This window comes from Myodes glareolus, chromosome 4, assembly GCF_982192425.1.
Source record: "Myodes glareolus chromosome 4, mMyoGla1.1, whole genome shotgun sequence".
In the NCBI taxonomy this organism is placed as follows: Eukaryota; Metazoa; Chordata; class Mammalia; order Rodentia; family Cricetidae; genus Myodes; species Myodes glareolus.
Genome location: NC_142029.1, coordinates 61,396,018 through 61,405,411, shown reverse-complemented (window position 1 = coordinate 61,405,411; position 9,394 = coordinate 61,396,018).

Here is a 9,394-nt window from a genome sequence, read left to right as displayed (position 1 = left end):
TTGAGAGAGGATAAAGTCCTGTGTGGGTGCTGCACAAAAGCACCATGTGTTACGACCTCCTGGAAGTGGATGCGGCAATTTAGAAGTAGCGCTCAGAACACATAAGCTGCCTAAATTGTGGAGCTTAGAAGTGGTGGGGAATTGTTTTCATTCAGCATGACACCCAAGCGCTGTCTACAGCCACCCTGCGTCTGGGTGCCAGTCTGCAGAACCTACCCCACAGGAACTCTAGGTCTGTGCATACACAGGAAGCCAGGCACAACACTGAGGGATTTCTTTTGAAATGTAAGTCTGAGGGTACACTTTGTTCTGTGTGTAGAAATAGTATATGAAGCTTTGTGCTTAGGAAACCCCGGTGAACTAGAAAAAGAACAAAATAAAAATCACCTTCAACTGTTGCTTCCAGCGATAGCCATGGTTCACACAGGTCATTTCGGAATCCTTATGGTTTTTTTTTTTTTTTTATTTTTCTCTTTCTTTCTTTTTTTTTTAGTTTTTTGAGGCAGGGTTTCTCTACAGTTTTGGAGCCTGACCTGGAGCTAGCTCTTGTAGACCAAGCTGGCCGCAAACTCCTGAGTGCTTGGATTAAAGACATGCACCCCCACCACCCGGGGGTCTTTTTATTTATGCAAATATTGACATAGGCATTTTCAAAGCTAAAAGTGGGAACCTACCACAGGTTTACTTTGATTTGTTTTTAAATTTTAATTGATTAAGTAATTACGTTTGAGACAGGTGCTGATTTGTGGTTCTGGTTGGCCTGGAACTCACTGGATAGACCAAATTAGTCTCAACTCTTTGACAATCCCTCTGCTCTTAATCACTAAGATTATAGGAGTGCACCCTCATGTCCAGCTTATATGAGTTATTTTGTATCTTATCCCATCGTTTGTTTAAATTTTCCTGTTTTTTAGACAGCATCTCATGAAACCCAGGCTGGCCTTGAACAGGATGTGTAGTTGAGAATGATCTTGAACTTTTGATCCTCCTGTCTCCATCTTCTGATGGTTTAGTCAGTACTGGAGAACAAGTTCAAGACTTCATGCCTGCTAAGCAAGCACTCTAATAGCTGAGCTACACCCCTAGCCCCATGCATCCTATTTTTGCCACTTAATATGTCACAGACATTTTTTCCATGTCTGAAGCTGAATCTGTTTATCTGCACATATTTATTGGATATATCATGCCAGGAGATAACAATAAAAAGACAATATTTGTGTCCTCAGACTCCACAAAACTGATACCCTAGCCAACAATATAGACATCAAGCAAATCTTTACAAACACTGACAGCTTTTGTTCTCCAAAGTTCTGAGAGAATTTTGGATTGTAAAAATGAAGAGAATTCTCACATAGCCCCCCTTCAGATCCTCTGAGTTGACTTTTACACATCCACGACACCCTGCAAACGCTGACACTGACATCGTTGCCTTGTGTCGTGGAATACTAGCCTAAGTTGTGTTGCGTTCATCTGTGCTGTGGAACATTTGTTTAATGATGCAAAGACTTATTGCGTTCTTCTATACTGCATTTGTTTAACTCTGTGAATCTGTGTTACTTTGCCTGCCTAAAACACCTGATTGGTCTAGTAAAGAGCTAAATGACAAATAGCTAGACAGGAGAGGGATAGGAGGGCTGCCAGGCAGAGAGAATAAATAGTAGGAACTAGAACTCTAGGCGGGGGGGGGGGGTAGGTGAGAAGAGGAGTGGGAAAAGGAGGACAGGAGGACGCTAGGGGCCAGCCACCCAGCCACACAAACAGCCGCAGAGCAAGAAGGGAAGAAAGACATAGAGAATAAAGGTAAAAAGCCCAGAGGTAATATGTAGAAGAGAAATGGGTTAATTTAAGTTAGAAAAACTGGCTCCAAATAAGTCAAGTCAAGCTAAGACTGGGAGTTCATAAGTAAGAATAAGTGTGTTTATTTGGGAGCTGGGTGGCAGGACCCCAAAGGGGTGGGGGACCAAGTGCTGACTTAAGACTTTTTAAGTGTACTGGTCTGAGGCTGGGAGACGGCTCATTAGGTGTAGTACAGGCTTGCCACACAAGCCTCACAACCTGAGTTCAATCCCTGGGACCCACACAGTGGAAGGAGAGAATGTACCTTTGAAACTTGTGTCCCTACCAATCATAAATGTAGAGAAAGATCAGGAGTTCTCATATGCCTGACTGTATGAGATGACCCTGTCTCAAGTAAAACAACAAACAAGGGCTGGAGAGATGACTCAGTGGTTAAGAACGCTGACTGCTCTTCCACAGGACCTGTAGTTTGAGTCCCAGCAACCACATGGTGGTTCACAACCATCTATAGTGAGATCTGACGTCCCTCTTCTGCCATAAAGGTGCATATGTAGATAGGGCACTCATATCCATAAAATGAGTAAACAAAATCTTTTAAAAAACGCAACAGAGACTAGTTAATTATTTTGTAGAGTGTTCCTTAATTTGCATGTGTGTGATATTTTCTTTTATGTAGATGCATGTTGTGCCTTAGTGGGCAGGATACCACAGATGTGACCTTCCCTCCTTGGTATGTTACATCCAGGGACCATCACGCTATGTCCAATTACTAGTGGTGTTTACCTTGGTTGCTTGGCTTAAGGTTTCTCCACTCAAAAGCCACAATTTTCTCCCTTTACAATCAATACAAAAATCGTTTTGAGGGGACTGGAGAAATGGCTCAGCAATTAAGTGCGCCTGCTGCTCTTCCAGAAGGCCTGGGTTCAATTTCCAGCATCCACATGGCAGCTCACAATTGTTTGTAACTCCATTTCCAGGGGCTCTGATATCTTTACTCCAATGTGCACAAAACAAAAAGTTTTTTAAAAAAAATTGTTTTGAGGTCAGACTTGGAGGCACACACATTTAATCCCAGCACTTGGGAGGCAGAGACTCTATGAGTTCAAGGCTAAGCTGTCGACACAGTGAATTCTAAGCTGGAGAAACGTTGTGAGATGTTGTCTTTAAATATATATATTTGGGGGTGTGGGGGAGTATTCACCTGAGTATAGGCACATGCATCTCTGGGAAGGTGGCGTGCAGAGGGGAACACTGAGTATTCTGTTCTGTCGCTCTCCACCTTATTCCCTTGAGACAGGAGGTACTCACTGATCACAGAACTAGGTTGGTGGCCAGGGAGAATCAGAGATCACTTTACCCTCACTCTCCACAGCTCTGAGATAGCAGTCTACCTTTTCAAGGGTGCTAGGATCTAAACTCAGACCCTTATGCTTGTACAGCAAGCTCCTTTACCCACTGAGCTATCTCTCTAGCCAGGAAAGATTATTATTATTATTTTAATTTTTTGAGACAGGGTTTCTCTGTGTAACAGCCCTGGCTGCCCTGGAACTAGCTCTTGTAGACCAGGCTGGCCTCAAATTCGCAGAGATCTGCCTGCCTCTGCCTCCCGAGTGCTGGAATTAAAGAAGTGCCCCACCACCCGCCCAACTACAAATACTTCTCAAGTGACACTTACGGAGCGGTTTACAAGGACACAATGAAAGCATGAAACAGAGTGCCCTAACTCAGTTTGAGACAGTTGGAAAACCTCCCCTAAATGGCTGACATTAAAGCAAACTCCTAAGGGGTCAGAAGAACTTACCAGGGCAGAGGGCTAGGGGAAGGATGGGGAGAATGTTCCGATATAGGGGATTGCATGCACAGCTCTGCATCCGGTGTTGATAGAAGAAGACTGAACAGAAAATGGTGAGTGACTATGGTGAGGCACAGAATTTGGTGGCCAGGAACAGCTTCCTCTCCTGGAGGCAGCAACTTCTTCCTGCTGGAGAAGGCACACCAAGAGGAAAGGACGGAAGGAGGGGTTAGAACACTCAGAGTTTCTGGTGCTCAGGAGAAGCTGAACATCTGCCTTTCCTTCCTTCCTTCCTTCCTTCCTTCCTTCCTTCCTTCCTTCCTTCCTTCCTTCCTTCTTCCTTTCTTCCTCCTTCTTCCTCCCTCTCTCCCTCCTCCTCCTCCTTTCTTTCTCTCTTTCTTTCTCTCTTTCTTTCTTTCTTTCTTTCTTTCTTTCTTTCTTTCTTTCTTTCAGAAATCTTTTCAATATTGGCAACCAGCCAAACAACCTTCGAGGCACCAGCTTTTCACCTGTGCATGACTGAACCATTTCTTCAGCTGCCTCCCGTTGCATGGACCTTGATGTTATTTTCGGTTGTTGCCTGTTATAAGCAATGTCATGATGAACATTTTGGAATGGACAGCCGGGACACCTTCTCGACCTGTGAAAGTTTGCTCAGGGCTGAACAGATGGCCCCACGCTTACTACTGCTCTTGCACACGGACTAGCAGGTCAGTAAACATGCTCTTTGTGGATTCAACCCCCCCGCTCTGGGAAGGCTGGTGTGGAAGACATAAGGGCCGAGAGCCCAGGAACCAGAGAATCCACACTGCACAGGGACAGACCCTGGAGTCCTCTCAAGAGCCAGCAGGCAGGACCTTGGCCCCAGCTCTCTCCAGTGTCCTTCTGTGTCACTGCCTTTGTGTTGTAACTGGAATGTTACTATGAGAGTCAAAGGCCAACTTGACAGGATGGGGACAAAGGGTGGGTAGGCAGAGCGGCTTTCCTTGTCCCTAAGGGAGACAATAGAAAACTTTTCTCTTCTGGAATAATGCTAAAATTCTTTTTTAGCAAAATAGTAATAATGACCATGTCTCTATGAACTGAACGTTCTAGGCTTCTTGCTAAAGCAGTGGTTCTCAACCTAAGGGTTTTGACCTCTCTGAGGGGGTTTCCCAAATCAGATATCCTGCATATCAAATATTTACATTACAATTCATAATCGTAGCAAAATTAAAATTAGCAAGTAGCAGCGAAATAATCTTGTGATTGGGAGTCACCACCACATGAGGAACTATGTTAAAGGGTAACAGCATTAGGAAGCCTGAGAGCCACTGTGCTAAAGGGTCTTCATATAGCCTCTCGCTGGCCCCCTCCAGCATGGCCCCAGAATTCAGATCAGTCCTACTCTTAAGAGTGGTTCAGGGAGCCTGTCTCCCTACTACAAACTTTAAGAACTGATTTATTGTGTACGTGTGTGTGTGTGTGTGTGTGTGTTTGTGTGTGTGTGTGTGTGTGTGTGAAAAGTTTAAGAAGCCCTGCCCTAGAGAGATTTATGGCTGACCTTGCTGCACTCCCATGTCTATCAAATGGGAAGAAGAAAACTCAAGCTGCAGCTGTGTCCCACCGGAACACCCGGTACAGCACAGCACAGCACAGCACAGCACAGCACAGCACAGCAGTCGGATGGGCCCAGGAAGTGCACAGCTCGGCTGGCTGCATCCTCTCACCCCTCCTAAGCTGCCATCGGAACCCAGTGACAGTGCCCAGTGGTGGCACAAAGCCCACTTTCCACTCCCAGTGCCACAGACACCAACCAGCCGAACTCCAGGCTGACTGCAGCACCTGGGCTTTCCCCAAGTCTCTTCTGGTAGACCTTAGGTCCCAGCATGTGGGCTGGTCATGGTGACCTACTTGAAAAGAATGCTTATGGCTGTCTGCGTCTGGTGTTGAGTCAGGACCCAGGAGCTCTGAGGTTATTCCTGTCTAACCCGACCTTGCCTTGCTTTTGGCTCCCTGCAGCTGCTAGAGGGGGATGGGTTCACTGCCTGCTCACTCAGAGCTATGCTGGGGGTACTACTTGGACAAGTGTGTGTGTGCGTGTGTAAACTTCATCTCATCCACTTGCTTGTCACTCTCTGCAGGTGTTGGTGTTTGCTCTGAGCACAGATGAATCCATGGTTTCAAGGCTTGCATGCATGTTTGCTGTAGGTGTAGATGCAAGTTCATGAGGCCATGTATGTTAGGGCTAGAGAGATGTCTCAGTTGTAAAGTGCATGACTTCCCTTGCAGAGGACCCTGGTTTGGTTCCTAGCACTCACACGGCAACTTACAACTTTCTCCAGTTCTAAGAGAGCTAATCCCTTCTTCTGACCTCTGCGGGCAAAGTTCAAATGTGGTATACATATGTACATGTAAACAAAACACTCACACCCATAAAAATTTATTTTAAAAAGAATATGCATGTGTGCATGCCACCAAAGGACATGGCGCCTACAGTTCAACCCTCAATACCACCAAAGGAGCATGATGGTATACTTCTGTAATGCCAATATTTGAGAGGTGGAGGAGGGAGGATCAAGTTCAAGGTCATCTTACTTGGCAACATAACTAATCCAAGACTGGTCCCAGAAGCAATTCATCCCCCTCTGTGCTCCCGATTTCAGAGGTTTTGTTTCTAGAGATGCAGGGAAAAGAGCTCGACCCTTGAGGGTTACAGGATGATCTTGGGAGCCCGGCATACGATGGCGCTGCCTTTGCTCTTATTCTGAACTTGGGACCTTAGCACCATAAGGTAAACCAGAGAAAGAGCATTTGGTCCCACCCCACTTCTGGCCTGCACCCAGAGGAATTCCAGGATTGGCAAGGCTAGGCAGGAGTGGCTCCAGGCAGAAGCAGCTCTCTTGCAGGTGGAGGGATCTGCTGTTCCCATGGTTGGGCTGGCCTAGGCTCACATGGCTGTCAATGCCTGGGCCTGACTCAGGGACCAGCCATCCTGTGGGGCCAGTTCTGGGCTCACACACCCACAACTGCCTGTTCATATGCTCCTTTTGGTTCAACCCAGGCCCTGGGGCTCAGCTTCTCCTTCTCTGACCTGGAGGACGCCACCCACAAAGTCCCTACCATCCTCTCACCTCCAGGGAAGTGACAGGGGTCTGGTCAGTGGGGAGGGGCTTGGGACCTCTGATCAAAATGTCCCCTGGGACTCCCGTCTGGATCTTGTTCAGGTCCCCATGTAGCCGCAGGGCAGACAGGGAACACTTCCCTGTACACGTGTCCTCCCACCTGAGGCTCCATCATAGCCAAGCAGAGCCCTAATGAATGTCGGCTGACAGGGGGTCCCTCAGCCTGGGAACACCACTCTCTTCTGTCTTCTGCTCGTGTGGGAACACAAAAGAAACTGAAGAGGGAAAAAGATACTGCTAGTAGGAGATGCTATTCAAGGGCAAAGCATTCCTAGGCAAAGGAATAAGGTGACAGGCTGGGCGCCGAGGACAGCCATGGACTGGGGCCTTCCAAGTATTATTTAGATGGAACCAGAGAAGCAGATGCGGGCCAGTTCTTGTCTGGAATATTCATTCAACACTTCTGAGCACCCTTGTGCTAGACTTGGGATAGTATACAGTGATCAAACAGATAGTAGGGGCATACCAGTGTTTGGAAACACATTTTTGCTTTATTTTGACTGTCCTGCCTCAATAAACATCTGTAATATGAATGAATAAATGAAGAAAGGAAGGAAGGAAGATGTGACAGCGACTTTAGGGAAATAGGATGGAGGAAAGAGAAATCAGCCACACTGAAGCAGAGAGCCCACACTATAGGAAGGAAGGTTGTTGTGCTGTGCAAATGTGGGATCAGAGTTTGGATCCCTAAATCCCATACCAAAAGTTTGGCATGGTCATGGTGTGCCTGTAATCTCATCCTTGTGAGTGCAGAGACAGGAGAACTGATGGAACTTTCTGGCAGGCAGCCTAGCTTCAGGTTCTGTTAGAGACCCAGTCTCAGGGAATGAGACAGAGATAAGGCAGTCCATCCGACATCCTCCTTTGGTCTCTCCACACTTGCACGTGTGCACCCCACACACATGCATGCACGTATCTCACATACAAATACACCACGCATGTTTGCACACAAAAATAATGTTCTTCATGGTTTCCAGGGCAAGCCTTCGTAGTGGCTCGTACAGCTGCCACTGTGCCAGGGACGCTAGCGCACTCGCTACTGATGCAATCGGCTGTGAAAATTTCCACAGTCCACTGTGTTGAGCAAGCAGAGGCTGCAGAGGAGAGTCTGGATGGGGCCTCCGTCAGCTAGAAATGGATTGTCATAGAGGGCCAGGCAGATGCAAGAAGGGTCAGTTGTAACAGGGAAGTGACCATGAAGTTGCCTAATACACCTGGAATGTGTCCTTAGGTCGGAGCATGTGGACTTGCAAAAGACACCTATCTGAGGACAAATCCTGACATTGGCCTTGCTCTGCATTCAAAGCGGTTAGACCATTGGAGCAGAGAAGTAGCATGTCGCTACAACAGCGTGGTAGCCACTGCTGCTGCTACTCCTGGGAACCGGAGGTTTGCTGGGTAAGATAGAGAAGGTCAGGCATAGATTCAGGCAGGTTGGCCAAACTGTCCAACTTCCAGACTGCTAGTGCCTTAGCCACCGAGATCTCCCCTTCCTCTATCTCCAGTTCCAAGCCCCACCTTGAAGAGACACAGGTAAGCCCTAACCATGGGCATCTCCCAGAACAAGATCTCCTTGGGCAGGCATGATGCCCAGTACTCCTAAGCAGAGCTCATAATGAAGTTATATCTAAGCACTCCCTTAACGGGTCCCTTACAGAGGCCAAGATAGACTCAACATTTTGTACCATTTTTCTTAGAAGTGGTCCTCCCAATTAAATAAGATTCAGGCTTTAAAACAAACGGTCAGTTTTGTAGAACCAAGACTCATTGGCCCATTGGCCAAACTTCATGAAGAACTCATGCCCCGTAGCAGACTTAGGATCCATAATGAGGGCTCCAACTTAGACCAGACAGCGCCCTTTGCAGCCTAATGCAAGCGTAGCTGAGCTGCTGGGTTCAGAGTGAAGGGAAGGATCCTGTCCAGCTATAGAAAGTTCAAGGAGTTGTCCTAGGTCATGTGGAAAGTGGATCAGATGACACTTTAATGGGGCTCATATGGTCCACGGATGGGGCATTTCATGCTGACCCATGCTTGCCCACTGGCTGAAAGTAAATTCTGTGATACAAGATATGACTGTGAACTGTGCATTTCAAAGGGGAGGTTTCACAGTATAGGAAGTCCAGCTCTTTCCAAAGGATGCTTAACAGTCAATTGCTGTGGCACTTTGCATAGGCTAGACCCAGACATAGCTAGTCCAGAAAGACATTGCTGCAGTGAGGTCTCTGGGCTATCTCTAGCAGGCTTGACCACTCAGCTAAGACTGTGAAGGTGTGTCTATGTGGCTGCTAGATCTTCACCTGGGTTAAGAGACAGGGTGGTGGGTAGCTCTGAAAGGTTCCTGCCCAGTTGGGGTCCCCAGAGACCATGGAGAGGCTTTGGTTATCTGTGGGTTTGTACCTGTTTACTGCCTCTGCCCTTGGTACACTGTTAGCAAGCTCTTTGAGCCGGGCACATGCTCATGCCAAGAGAGAGTTAATAGTTAACCAGAAAGTGTGTGTGTGTGTGTGTGTGAGAGAGAGAGAGAGAGAGAGAGAAAGAGAGAGAGAGAGAGAGAGAGAGAGAGAGAGAGAGAGAGAGCAGAGAAGCCAGGCCAGCAGCTTATATGTGACCCCTGGAATGGTATGCCTCCCTGCCACCCTG